Source organism: Onychostoma macrolepis, unplaced genomic scaffold, assembly GCF_012432095.1.
Source record: "Onychostoma macrolepis isolate SWU-2019 unplaced genomic scaffold, ASM1243209v1 Scaffold91, whole genome shotgun sequence".
Lineage (NCBI taxonomy): Eukaryota > Metazoa > Chordata > Actinopteri > Cypriniformes > Cyprinidae > Onychostoma > Onychostoma macrolepis.
In genome coordinates, this window is record NW_026704915.1 from 1 (window position 1) to 12,857 (window position 12,857).

The following is a 12,857-nucleotide window of genomic DNA, read 5'->3' on the forward strand; positions in this document are numbered from 1 at the left end:
TTTTCTCCACATGGCGCACCTAGCAGGTCTCTGTGGCGCAACTGGTTAGCGCGTTCGGCTGTTAACCGAAGGTTGGTGGTTCGAGCCCACCCAGGGACGAAGGAAGTTTTTAGCTGCCATTCCGCCATGTGTCCATAAGCTTCGAATTGCTTTACGAGCCACCTGCCCACTCCGTTTCGGCGTGAAATTTGGGCACTGATAAAGACCGCCACAAGCTCGCAGCAGCCGGCTAGCTCAGTCGGTGAGCATGAGACTCTTAATCTCAGGGTCGTGGGTTCGAGCCCCACGTTGGGCGATTCTTTTGGCTTTTGTCACTTCCCAGCAGACCCTCAGTTTTCAGCGAGTCTCTTGACCTGAGTTTGCCAGCGCGGGAGGCGTGTGGCGTCTCACGGAGCTGATTTTTTGCCACCGCACTCCAGACCAACACACCTCGCGGGTCTCTGTGGCGCAACCGGTTAGCGCGTTCGGCTGTTAACCGAAGGTTGGTGGTTCGAGCCCACCAGGGGCGAAGGAAGCTTTTGCTGCCATTCCGCCGTAATGTCGGCAAGCTTCGGTTAGAACACGAGCCACCTGCCCACTAGCGCAGCGTTCACAGCTTTGTCAGTTGCCTTGTGTTAAAAAGACAGAGGTGCTAGGTGAAGGTTTGTATCAGCTCAAGTTTGCAGTGGCATGTACATGACGTGTTCATGTTTTGTTCCGGGTGGTGGAGGCCCGTGTTCCAGGGAGGTCCTGCTCAAAACCTCCTCTAGGAGCAGCAGAAAATGCCATGAAAATCACATTCAAATAATATAGTGTCGGAATCTGCAAACTGCATTCACGCATGGCGGGACAGAACACCATGCCTGGAGCGTTTGTGGAGCTGCCTGAACCTGTAGCCTATCAGGCTTTCGGACAAGAGGTCAATCGATTTGGCGCTTCTATATGTACTAGAATCTTTGTATTTTCAGATTCCGGTTGGAGGTTGGGTCCTCCGATTTTTGCTGTTTGGCTCACTTTTTGCCTTTGGAAATTAGGAGAAGTTTGCCTTCAGTGACCACGCTCTCTCTCTCTCTCTCTCTCTCTCTATCTCTTGCCACAGATGGAAACGGAACTTTAACTCCGGGTTTTGATTGTGCATGTTATCGGCCTGCTCTGCTTGTTCAAACTGTGTTCCACAGCAACAGGCATGGCTAAAACAAACAAAGGACACTCTAAGCCAGGGGTGTCCAAACTCTGTCCTGGAGGGCCACTGTCCTGTAGTGTTTCGCTTTAACCAGCTCCAAAGACCCGCCTGGAAGGTTCTAGTCTGCCTGGTCAGACCTTGATTAGCTGATTCAGGTGTGTCTTCAGCCCGGCTAGCTCAGTCGGTGAGCATGAGACTCTTAATCTCAGGGTCGTGGGTTCGAGCCACGTTGGGCGTTTCTCTTTGCTTTCTCTCACTTCCCAGCAGACCCTCAGTTTTCAGCGAGTCTCTTGACCTGAGTTTGCTAACGCAGGAGGCGTGTGTTGTCTCAGCTGTGTGGCACGCACGGCGCTGATTGTTTTCTCCACATGGCGCACCTAGCAGGTCTCTGTGGCGCAACTGGTTAGCGCGTTCGGCTGTTAACGAAGGTTGGTGGTTCGAGCCACCCAGGGACGAAGGAAGTTTTTAGCTGCCATTCCGCCATGTGTCCATAGCTTCGAATTTGCTTTACGAGCCACCTGCCCACTCCGTTTGCGTGAAATTTGGGCACTGATAAAGACCGCCACAAGCTCGCAGCAGCCGGCTAGCTCAGTCGGTGAGCATGAGACTCTTAATCTCAGGGTCGTGGGTTCGAGCCACGTTGGGCGATTCTTTTGGCTTTTGTCACTTCCCAGCAGACCCTCAGTTTTCAGCGAGTCTCTTGACCTGAGTTTGCCAGCGCAGGAGGCGTGTGGCGTCTCACGGGCTGATTTTTTGCCACCGCACTCCAGACCAACACACCTCGCAGGTCTCTGTGGCGCAACCCGGTTAGCGCGTTCGGCTGTTAACGAAGGTTGGTGGTTCGAGCCCACCCAGGGGCGAAGGAAGCTTTTGCTGCCATTCCGCCATGTGTCGGCAAGCTTCCGGATTTAGAACACGAGCCACCTGCCCACTAGCGCAGCGTTCACAGCTTTGTCAGTTGCCTTGTGTTAAAGAAGACAGAGGTGCTAGGTGAAGGTTTGTATCAGCTCAAGTTTGCAGTGGCATGTACATGGCGTGTTCATGTTTTGTTCGGGTGGTGGAGGCCCGTGTTCCAGGAGGTCCTGCTCAAAACCTCCTCTAGGAGCAGCAGAAAATGCCATGAAAATCACATTCAAATAATATAGTGTCGGAATCTGCAAACTGCATTCACGCAGCGGGACAGAACACCATGCCTGGAGCGTTTGTGGAGCTGCCTGAACCTGTAGCCTATCAGGCTTTCGGACAAGAGGTCAATCGATTTGGCGCTTCTATATGTACTAGAATCTTTGTATTTTCAGATTCGGTTGGAGGTTGGGTCCTCCGATTTTTGCTGTTTGGCTCACTTTTTGCCTTTGGAAATTAGGAGAAGTTTGCCTTCAGTGACCACGCTCTCTCTCTCTCTCTCTCTCTCTATCTCTTGCCACAGATGGAAACGGAACTTTAACTCCGGGTTTTGATTGTGCATGTTATCGGCCTGCTCTGCTTGTTCAAACTGTGTTCCACAGCAACAGGCATGGCTAAAACAAACAAAGGACACTCTAAGCCAGGGGTGTCCAAACTCTGTCCTGGAGGGCCACTGTCCTGTAGTGTTTCGCTTTAACCAGCTCCAAAGACCCGCCTGGAAGGTTCTAGTCTGCCTGGTCAGACCTTGATTAGCTGATTCAGGTGTGTCTTCAGCCCGGCTAGCTCAGTCGGTGAGCATGAGACTCTTAATCTCAGGGTCGTGGGTTCGAGCCCCGTTGGGCGTTTCTCTTTGCTTTCTCTCACTTCCCAGCAGACCCTCAGTTTCCAGCGAGTCTCTTGACCTGGGTTTGCTAACGCAGGAGGCGTGTGTTGTCTCAGCTGTGTGGCACGCAGGCGCTGATTGTTTTCTCCACATGGCGCACCTAGCAGGTCTCTGTGGCGCAACTGGTTAGCGCGTTCGGCTGTTAACCGAAGGTTGGTGGTTCGAGCCCACCAGGGACGAAGGAAGTTTTTAGCTGCCATTCCGCCATGTGTCCATAGCTTCGAATTTGCACGAGCCACCTGCCCACTCCGTTTGGCGTGAAATTTGGGCACTGATAAAGACCGCCACAAGCTCGCAGCAGCCGGCTAGCTCAGTCGGTGAGCATGAGACTCTTAATCTCAGGGTCGTGGGTTCGAGCCCACGTTGGGCGATTCTTTTGGCTTTTGTCACTTCCCAGACCCTCAGTTTTCAGCGAGTCTCTTGACCTGAGTTTGCCAGCGCGGGAGGCGTGTGGCGTCTCACGGAGCTGATTTTTTGCCACCGCACTCCAGACCAACACACCTCGCGGGTCTCTGTGGCGCAACCCGGTTGGCGCGTTCGGCTGTTAACCGAAAGGTTGGTGGTTCGAGCCCACCCAGGGACGAAGGAAGCTTTTGCTGCCATTCCGCCGTAATGTCGGCAAGCTTCCGGATTTAGAACACGAGCCACCTGCCCACTAGCGCAGCGTTCACAGCTTTGTCAGTTGCCTTGTGTTAAAGAAGACAGAGGTGCTAGGTGAAGGTTTGTATCAGCTCAAGTTTGCAGTGGCATGTACATGACGTGTTCATGTTTTGTTCCGGGTGGTGGAGGCCCGTGTTCCAGGGAGGTCCTGCTCAAAACCTCCTCTAGGAGCAGCAGAAAATGCCATGAAAATCACATTCAAATAATATAGTGTCGGAATCTGCAAACTGCATTCACGCAGCGGGACAGAACACCATGCCTGGAACGTTTGTGGAGCTGCCTGAACCTGTAGCCTATCAGGCTTTCGGACAAGAGGTCAATCGATTTGGCGCGCTTCTATATGTACTAGAATCTTTGTATTTTCAGATTCCGGTTGGAGGTTGGGTCCTCCGATTTTTGCTGTTTGGCTCACTTTTTGCCTTTGGAAATTAGGAGAAGTTTGCCTTCAGTGACCACGCTCTCTCTCTCTCTCTCTCTCTCTCTCTCTCTCTATCTCTTGCCACAGATGGAAACGGAACTTTAACTCCGGGTTTTGATTGTGCATGTTATCGGCCTGCTCTGCTTGTTCAAACTGTGTTCCACAGCAACAGGCATGGCTAAAACAAACAAAGGACACTCTAAGCCAGGGGTGTCCAAACTCTGTCCTGGAGGGCCACTGTCCTGTAGTGTTTCGCTTTAACCAGCTCCAAAGACCCGCCTGGAAGGTTCTAGTCTGCCTGGTCAGACCTTGATTAGCTGATTCAGGTGTGTCTTCAGCCCGGCTAGCTCAGTCGGTAGAGCATGAGACTCTTAATCTCAGGGTCGTGGGTTCGAGCCCCGTTGGGCGTTTCTCTTTGCTTTCTCTCACTTCCCAGCAGACCCTCAGTTTTCAGCGAGTCTCTTGACCTGAGTTTGCTAACGCAGGAGGCGTGTGTTGTCTCAGCTGTGTGGCACGCAGGCGCTGATTGTTTTCTCCACATGGCGCACCTAGCAGGTCTCTGTGGCGCAACTGGTTAGCAGCGTTCGGCTGTTAACCGAAGGTTGGTGGTTCGAGCCCACCCAGGGACGAAGGAAGTTTTTCGCTGCCATTCCGCCATGTGTCCATAAGCTTCGAATTTGCTTTACGAGCCACCTGCCCACTCCGTTTCGCGTGAAATTTGGGCACTGATAAAGACCGCCACAAGCTCGCAGCAGCCGGCTAGCTCAGTCGGTGAGCATGAGACTCTTAATCTCAGGGTCGTGGGTTCGAGCCCCACGTTGGGCGATTCTTTTGGCTTTTGTCACTTCCCAGCAGACCCTCAGTTTTCAGCGAGTCTCTTGACCTGAGTTTGCCAGCGCGGGAGGCGTGTGGCGTCTCACGGAGCTGATTTTTTGCCACCGCACTCCAGACCAACACACCTCGCGGGTCTCTGTGGCGCAACTGGTTAGCAGCGTTCGGCTGTTAACCGAAGGTTGGTGGTTCGAGCCCACCAGGGACGAAGGAAGCTTTTGCTGCCATTCCGCCATGTCGGCAAGCTTCGGATTTAGAACACGAGCCACCTGCCCACTAGCGCAGCGTTCACAGCTTTGTCAGTTGCCTTGTGTTAAAGAAGACAGAGGTGCTAGGTGAAGGTTTGTATCAGCTCAAGTTTGCAGTGGCATGTACATGGCGTGTTCATGTTTTGTTCCGGGTGGTGGAGGCCCGTGTTCCAGGAGGTCCTGCTCAAAACCTCCTCTAGGAGCAGCAGAAAATGCCATGAAAATCACATTCAAATAATATAGTGTCGGAATCTGCAAACTGCATTCACGCAGCGGGACAGAACACCATGCCTGGAGCGTTTGTGGAGCTGCCTGAACCTGTAGCCTATCAGGCTTTCGGACAAGAGGTCAATCGATTTGGCGCTTCTATATGTACTAGAATCTTTGTATTTTCAGATTCGGTTGGAGGTTGGGTCCTCCGATTTTTGCTGTTTGGCTCACTTTTGCCTTTGGAAATTAGGAGAAGTTTGCCTTCAGTGACCACGCTCTCTCTCTCTCTCTCTCTCTATCTCTTGCCACAGATGGAAGCAGAACTTTAACTCCGGGTTTTGATTGTGCATGTTATCGGCCTGCTCTGCTTGTTCAAACTGTGTTCCACAGCAACAGGCATAGCTAAAACAAACAAAGGACACTCTAAGCCAGGGGTGTCCAAACTCTGTCCTGGAGGGCCACTGTCCTGTAGTGTTTCGCTTTAACCAGCTCCAAAGACCCGCCTGGAAGGTTCTAGTCTGCCTGGTCAGACCTTGATTAGCTGATTCAGGTGTGTCTTCAGCCCGGCTAGCTCAGTCGGTAGAGCATGAGACTCTTAATCTCAGGGTCGTGGGTTCGAGCCCCACGTTGGGCGTTTCTCTTTGCTTTCTCTCACTTCCCAGCAGACCCTCAGTTTCCAGCGAGTCTCTTGACCTGAGTTTGCTAACGCAGGAGGCGTGTGTTGTCTCAGCTGTGTGGCACGCAGGCGCTGATTGTTTTCTCCACATGGCGCACCTAGCAGGTCTCTGTGGCGCAACTGGTTAGCGCGTTCGGCTGTTAACGAAAGGTTGGTGGTTCGAGCCCACCCAGGGGCGAAGGAAGCTTTTGCTGCCATTCCGCCATGTGTCCGCAAGCTTCGAATTTGCTTTACGAGCCACCTGCCCACTCCGTTTCGGCGTGAAATTTGGGCACTGATAAAGACCGCCACAAGCTCGCAGCAGCCGGCTAGCTCAGTCGGTGAGCATGAGACTCTTAATCTCAGGGTCGTGGGTTCGAGCCCCGTTGGGCGATTCTTTTGGCTTTTGTCACTTCCCAGCAGACCCTCAGTTTTCAGCGAGTCTCTTGACCTGAGTTTGCCAGCGCAGAGGCGTGTGGCGTCTCACGGAGCTGATTTTTTGCCACCGCACTCCAGACCAACACACCTCGCGGGTCTCTGTGGCGCAACCCGGTTAGCGCGTTCGGCTGTTAACGAAAGGTTGGTGGTTCGAGCCCACCCAGGGACGAAGGAAGCTTTTGCTGCCATTCCGCCGTAATGTCGGCAAGCTTCCGGATTTAGAACACGAGCCACCTGCCCACTAGCGCAGCGTTCACAGCTTTGTCAGTTGCCTTGTGTTAAAAGACAGAGGTGCTAGGTGAAGGTTTGTATCAGCTCAAGTTTGCAGTGGCATGTACATGGCGTGTTCATGTTTTGTTCGGGTGGTGGAGGCCCGTGTTCCAGGAGGTCCTGCTCAAAACCTCCTCTAGGAGCAGCAGAAAATGCCATGAAAATCACATTCAAATAATATAGTGTCGGAATCTGCAAACTGCATTCACGCAGCGGGACAGAACACCATGCCTGGAGCGTTTGTGGAGCTGCCTGAACCTGTAGCCTATCAGGCTTTCGGACAAGAGGTCAATCGATTTGGCGCTTCTATATGTACTAGAATCTTTGTATTTTCAGATTCGGTTGGAGGTTGGGTCCTCCGATTTTTGCTGTTTGGCTCACTTTTGCCTTTGGAAATTAGGAAGTTTGCCTTCAGTGACCACGCTCTCTCTCTCTCTCTCTCTATCTCTTGCCACAGATGGAAGCGGAACTTTAACTCCGGGTTTTGATTGTGCATGTTATCGGCCTGCTCTGCTTGTTCAAACTGTGTTCCACAGCAACAGGCATGGCTAAAACAAACAAAGGACACTCTAAGCCAGGGGTGTCCAAACTCTGTCCTGGAGGGCCACTGTCCTGTAGTGTTTCGCTTTAACCAGCTCCAAAGACCCGCCTGGAAGGTTCTAGTCTGCCTGGTCAGACCTTGATTAGCTGATTCAGGTGTGTCTTCAGCCCGGCTAGCTCAGTCGGTGAGCATGAGACTCTTAATCTCAGGGTCGTGGGTTCGAGCCCCACGTTGGGCGTTTCTCTTTGCTTTCTCTCACTTCCCAGCAGACCCTCAGTTTTCAGCGAGTCTCTTGACCTGAGTTTGCTAACGCAGGAGGCGTGTGTTGTCTCAGCTGTGTGGCACGCACGGCGCTGATTGTTTTCTCCACATGGCGCACCTAGCAGGTCTCTGTGGCGCAACTGGTTAGCGTTCGGCTGTTAACGAAGGTTGGTGGTTCGAGCCCACCCAGGGACGAAGGAAGTTTTTGCTGCCATTCCGCCATGTGTCCATAGCTTCCGAATTTGCTTTACGAGCCACCTGCCCACTCCGTTTCGGCGTGAAATTTGGGCACTGATAAAGACCGCCACAAGCTCGCAGCAGCCGGCTAGCTCAGTCGGTGAGCATGAGACTCTTAATCTCAGGGTCGTGGGTTCGAGCCACGTTGGGCGATTCTTTTGGCTTTTGTCACTTCCCAGCAGACCCTCAGTTTTCAGCGAGTCTCTTGACCTGAGTTTGCCAGCGCAGGAGGCGTGTGGCGTCTCACGGGCTGATTTTTTGCCACCGCACTCCAGACCAACACACCTCGCAGGTCTCTGTGGCGCAACCCGGTTAGCGCGTTCGGCTGTTAACGAAGGTTGGTGGTTCGAGCCCACCAGGGACGAAGGAAGCTTTTGCTGCCATTCCGCCGTAATGTCGGCAAGCTTCGGTTAGAACACGAGCCACCTGCCCACTAGCGCAGCGTTCACAGCTTTGTCAGTTGCCTTGTGTTAAAGAAGACAGAGGGTGCTAGGTGAAGGTTTGTATCAGCTCAAGTTTGCAGTGGCATGTACATGGCGTGTTCATGTTTTGTTCGGGTGGTGGAGGCCCGTGTTCCAGGAGGTCCTGCTCAAAACCTCCTCTAGGAGCAGCAGAAAATGCCATGAAAATCACATTCAAATAATATAGTGTCGGAATCTGCAAACTGCATTCACGCATGGCGGGACAGAACACCATGCCTGGAGCGTTTGTGGAGCTGCCTGAACCTGTAGCCTATCAGGCTTTCGGACAAGAGGTCAATCGATTTGGCGCTTCTATATGTACTAGAATCTTTGTATTTTCAGATTCGGTTGGAGGTTGGGTCCTCCGATTTTTGCTGTTTGGCTCACTTTTGCCTTTGGAAATTAGGAGAAGTTTGCCTTCAGTGACCACGCTCTCTCTCTCTCTCTCTCTCTCTATCTCTTGCCACAGATGGAAGCGGAACTTTAACTCCGGGTTTTGATTGTGCATGTTATCGGCCTGCTCTGCTTGTTCAAACTGTGTTCCACAGCAACAGGCATGGCTAAAACAAACAAAGGACACTCTAAGCCAGGGGTGTCCAAACTCTGTCCTGGAGGGCCACTGTCCTGTAGTGTTTCGCTATAACCAGCTCCAAAGACCCGCCTGGAAGGTTCTAGTCTGCCTGGTCAGACCTTGATTAGCTGATTCAGGTGTGTCTTCAGCCCGGCTAGCTCAGTCGGTGAGCATGAGACTCTTAATCTCAGGGTCGTGGGTTCGAGCCCCGTTGGGCGTTTCTCTTTGCTTTCTCTCACTTCCCAGCAGACCCTCAGTTTTCAGCGAGTCTCTTGACCTGAGTTTGCTAACGCAGAGGCGTGTGTTGTCTCAGCTGTGTGGCACGCAGGCGCTGATTGTTTTCTCCACATGGCGCACCTAGCAGGTCTCTGTGGCGCAACTGGTTAGCGCGTTCGGCTGTTAACCGAAGGTTGGTGGTTCGAGCCCACCCAGGGACGAAGGAAGTTTTTCGCTGCCATTCCGCCATGTGTCCATAGCTTCGAATTTGCTTTACGAGCCACCTGCCCACTCCGTTTCGGCGTGAAATTTGGGCACTGATAAAGACCGCCACAAGCTCGCAGCAGCCCGGCTAGCTCAGTCGGTAGAGCATGAGACTCTTAATCTCAGGGTCGTGGGTTCGAGCCCCACGTTGGGCGATTCTTTTGGCTTTTGTCACTTCCCAGCAGACCCTCAGTTTTCAGCGAGTCTCTTGACCTGAGTTTGCCAGCGCGGGAGGCGTGTGGCGTCTCACGGGCTGATTTTTTGCCACCGCACTCCAGACCAACACACCTCGCGGGTCTCTGTGGCGCAACCCGGTTAGCGCGTTCGGCTGTTAACGAAGGTTGGTGGTTCGAGCCCACCAGGGGCGAAGGAAGCTTTTGCTGCCATTCCGCCATGTGTCGGCAAGCTTCCGGTTAGAACACGAGCCACCTGCCCACTAGCGCAGCGTTCACAGCTTTGTCAGTTGCCTTGTGTTAAAGAAGACAGAGGGTGCTAGGTGAAGGTTTGTATCAGCTCAAGTTTGCAGTGGCATGTACATGGCGTGTTCATGTTTTGTTCCGGGTGGTGGAGGCCCGTGTTCCAGGGAGGTCCTGCTCAAAACCTCCTCTAGGAGCAGCAGAAAATGCCATGAAAATCACATTCAAATAATATAGTGTCGGAATCTGCAAACTGCATTCACGCAGCGGGACAGAACACCATGCCTGGAACGTTTGTGGAGCTGCCTGAACCTGTAGCCTATCAGGCTTTCGGACAAGAGGTCAATCGATTTGGCGCGCTTCTATATGTACTAGAATCTTTGTATTTTCAGATTCCGGTTGGAGGTTGGGTCCTCCGATTTTTGCTGTTTGGCTCACTTTTTGCCTTTGGAAATTAGGAGAAGTTTGCCTTCAGTGACCACGCTCTCTCTCTCTCTCTCTCTCTCTCTATCTCTTGCCACAGATGGAAACGGAACTTTAACTCCGGGTTTTGATTGTGCATGTTATCGGCCTGCTCTGCTTGTTCAAACTGTGTTCCACAGCAACAGGCATGGCTAAAACAAACAAAGGACACTCTAAGCCAGGGGTGTCCAAACTCTGTCCTGGAGGGCCACTGTCCTGTAGTGTTTCGCTTTAACCAGCTCCAAAGACCCGCCTGGAAGGTTCTAGTCTGCCTGGTCAGACCTTGATTAGCTGATTCAGGTGTGTCTTCAGCCCGGCTAGCTCAGTCGGTAGAGCATGAGACTCTTAATCTCAGGGTCGTGGGTTCGAGCCCCGTTGGGCGTTTCTCTTTGCTTTCTCTCACTTCCCAGCAGACCCTCAGTTTTCAGCGAGTCTCTTGACCTGAGTTTGCTAACGCAGGAGGCGTGTGTTGTCTCAGCTGTGTGGCACGCAGGCGCTGATTGTTTTCTCCACATGGCGCACCTAGCAGGTCTCTGTGGCGCAACTGGTTAGCGTTCGGCTGTTAACGAAGGTTGGTGGTTCGAGCCCACCCAGGGACGAAGGAAGTTTTTGCTGCCATTCCGCCATGTGTCCATAGCTTCGAATTTGCTTTACGAGCCACCTGCCCACTCCGTTTGGCGTGAAATTTGGGCACTGATAAAGACCGCCACAAGCTCGCAGCAGCCGGCTAGCTCAGTCGGTGAGCATGAGACTCTTAATCTCAGGGTCGTGGGTTCGAGCCACGTTGGGCGATTCTTTTGGCTTTTGTCACTTCCCAGCAGACCCTCAGTTTTCAGCGAGTCTCTTGACCTGAGTTTGCCAGCGCGGGAGGCGTGTGGCGTCTCACGGGCTGATTTTTTGCCACCGCACTCCAGACCAACACACCTCGCGGGTCTCTGTGGCGCAACCCGGTTAGCGCGTTCGGCTGTTAACCGAAGGTTGGTGGTTCGAGCCCACCCAGGGGCGAAGGAAGCTTTTGCTGCCATTCCGCCGTAATGTCGGCAAGCTTCGGATTTAGAACACGAGCCACCTGCCCACTAGCGCGGCGTTCACAGCTTGTCAGTTGCCTTGTGTTAAAGAAGACAGAGGTGCTAGGTGAAGGTTTGTATCAGCTCAAGTTTGCAGTGGCATGTACATGGCGTGTTCATGTTTTGTTCCGGGTGGTGGAGGCCCGTGTTCCAGGAGGTCCTGCTCAAAACCTCCTCTAGGAGCAGCAGAAAATGCCATGAAAATCACATTCAAATAATATAGTGTCGGAATCTGCAAACTGCATTCACGCAGCGGGACAGAACACCATGCCTGGAGCGTTTGTGGAGCTGCCTGAACCTGTAGCCTATCAGGCTTTCGGACAAGAGGTCAATCGATTTGGCGCTTCTATATGTACTAGAATCTTTGTATTTTCAGATTCGGTTGGAGGTTGGGTCCTCCGATTTTTGCTGTTTGGCTCACTTTTGCCTTTGGAAATTAGGAAGTTTGCCTTCAGTGACCACGCTCTCTCTCTCTCTCTCTCTCTCTATCTCTTGCCACAGATGGAAGCGGAACTTTAACTCCGGGTTTTGATTGTGCATGTTATCGGCCTGCTCTGCTTGTTCAAACTGTGTTCCACAGCAACAGGCATAGCTAAAACAAACAAAGGACACTCTAAGCCAGGGGTGTCCAAACTCTGTCCTGGAGGGCCACTGTCCTGTAGTGTTTCGCTATAACCAGCTCAAAAGACCCGCCTGGAAGGTTCTAGTCTGCCTGGTCAGACCTTGATTAGCTGATTCAGGTGTGTCTTCAGCCCGGCTAGCTCAGTCGGTGAGCATGAGACTCTTAATCTCAGGGTCGTGGGTTCGAGCCCCACGTTGGGCGTTTCTCTTTGCTTTCTCTCACTTCCCAGACCCTCAGTTTTCAGCGAGTCTCTTGACCTGGGTTTGCTAACGCAGGAGGCGTGTGTTGTCTCAGCTGTGTGGCACGCAGGCGCTGATTGTTTTCTCCACATGGCGCACCTAGCAGGTCTCTGTGGCGCAACTGGTTAGCGCGTTCGGCTGTTAACGAAGGTTGGTGGTTCGAGCCACCCAGGGACGAAGGAAGTTTTTCGCTGCCATTCCGCCATGTGTCCATAGCTTCGAATTTGCTTTACGAGCCACCTGCCCACTCCGTTTCGCGTGAAATTTGGGCACTGATAAAGACCGCCACAAGCTCGCAGCAGCCCGGCTAGCTCAGTCGGTGAGCATGAGACTCTTAATCTCAGGGTCGTGGGTTCGAGCCACGTTGGGCGATTCTTTTGGCTTTTGTCACTTCCCAGCAGACCCTCAGTTTTCAGCGAGTCTCTTGACCTGAGTTTGCCAGCGCGGGAGGCGTGTGGCGTCTCACGGAGCTGATTTTTTGCCACCGCACTCCAGACCAACACACCTCGCAGGTCTCTGTGGCGCAACCGGTTAGCGCGTTCGGCTGTTAACCGAAGGTTGGTGGTTCGAGCCCACCCAGGGACGAAGGAAGCTTTTGCTGCCATTCCGCCATGTGTCGGCAAGCTTCGGATTTAGAACACGAGCCACCTGCCCACTAGCGCGGCGTTCACAGCTTTGTCAGTTGCCTTGTGTTAAAGAAGACAGAGGTGCTAGGTGAAGGTTTGTATCAGCTCAAGTTTGCAGTGGCATGTACATGGCGTGTTCATGTTTTGTTCCGGGTGGTGGAGGCCCGTGTTCCAGGAGGTCCTGCTCAAAACCTCC

At 52.8% G+C, this 12,857-nt stretch overlaps 12 non-coding genes across 12 annotated transcripts; all 12 read left to right on the plus strand.

Moving 5' to 3' along the window:
* The first annotated feature begins 26 nt into the window (after nt 1-26).
* Nucleotides 27-99, plus strand: trnan-guu (transfer RNA asparagine (anticodon GUU)). Its single transcript has one exon. It is a non-coding gene; the product is annotated as a tRNA-Asn (tRNA).
* Nucleotides 100-436: 337 nt separating this feature from the next.
* trnan-guu (transfer RNA asparagine (anticodon GUU)) lies at nt 437-508 on the plus strand. Its single transcript has one exon. It is a non-coding gene; the product is annotated as a tRNA-Asn (tRNA).
* A 2,547-nt stretch (nt 509-3,055) lies between these two features.
* On the plus strand, nt 3,056-3,127 carry trnan-guu (transfer RNA asparagine (anticodon GUU)). The gene has a single exon. It is a non-coding gene; the product is annotated as a tRNA-Asn (tRNA).
* A 329-nt stretch (nt 3,128-3,456) lies between these two features.
* On the plus strand, nt 3,457-3,531 carry trnan-guu (transfer RNA asparagine (anticodon GUU)). Its single transcript has one exon. It is a non-coding gene; the product is annotated as a tRNA-Asn (tRNA).
* A 1,050-nt stretch (nt 3,532-4,581) lies between these two features.
* trnan-guu (transfer RNA asparagine (anticodon GUU)) lies at nt 4,582-4,655 on the plus strand. Its single transcript has one exon. It is a non-coding gene; the product is annotated as a tRNA-Asn (tRNA).
* A 1,221-nt stretch (nt 4,656-5,876) lies between these two features.
* trnak-cuu (transfer RNA lysine (anticodon CUU)) lies at nt 5,877-5,949 on the plus strand. The gene has a single exon. It is a non-coding gene; the product is annotated as a tRNA-Lys (tRNA).
* Nucleotides 5,950-7,385: 1,436 nt separating this feature from the next.
* On the plus strand, nt 7,386-7,457 carry trnak-cuu (transfer RNA lysine (anticodon CUU)). The gene has a single exon. It is a non-coding gene; the product is annotated as a tRNA-Lys (tRNA).
* A 1,656-nt stretch (nt 7,458-9,113) lies between these two features.
* On the plus strand, nt 9,114-9,186 carry trnan-guu (transfer RNA asparagine (anticodon GUU)). The gene has a single exon. It is a non-coding gene; the product is annotated as a tRNA-Asn (tRNA).
* Nucleotides 9,187-9,311: 125 nt separating this feature from the next.
* trnak-cuu (transfer RNA lysine (anticodon CUU)) lies at nt 9,312-9,384 on the plus strand. Its single transcript has one exon. It is a non-coding gene; the product is annotated as a tRNA-Lys (tRNA).
* Nucleotides 9,385-11,038: 1,654 nt separating this feature from the next.
* trnan-guu (transfer RNA asparagine (anticodon GUU)) lies at nt 11,039-11,112 on the plus strand. The gene has a single exon. It is a non-coding gene; the product is annotated as a tRNA-Asn (tRNA).
* Nucleotides 11,113-11,925: 813 nt separating this feature from the next.
* trnak-cuu (transfer RNA lysine (anticodon CUU)) lies at nt 11,926-11,997 on the plus strand. The gene has a single exon. It is a non-coding gene; the product is annotated as a tRNA-Lys (tRNA).
* A 550-nt stretch (nt 11,998-12,547) lies between these two features.
* On the plus strand, nt 12,548-12,620 carry trnan-guu (transfer RNA asparagine (anticodon GUU)). The gene has a single exon. It is a non-coding gene; the product is annotated as a tRNA-Asn (tRNA).
* Nucleotides 12,621-12,857: the final 237 nt, after the last annotated feature.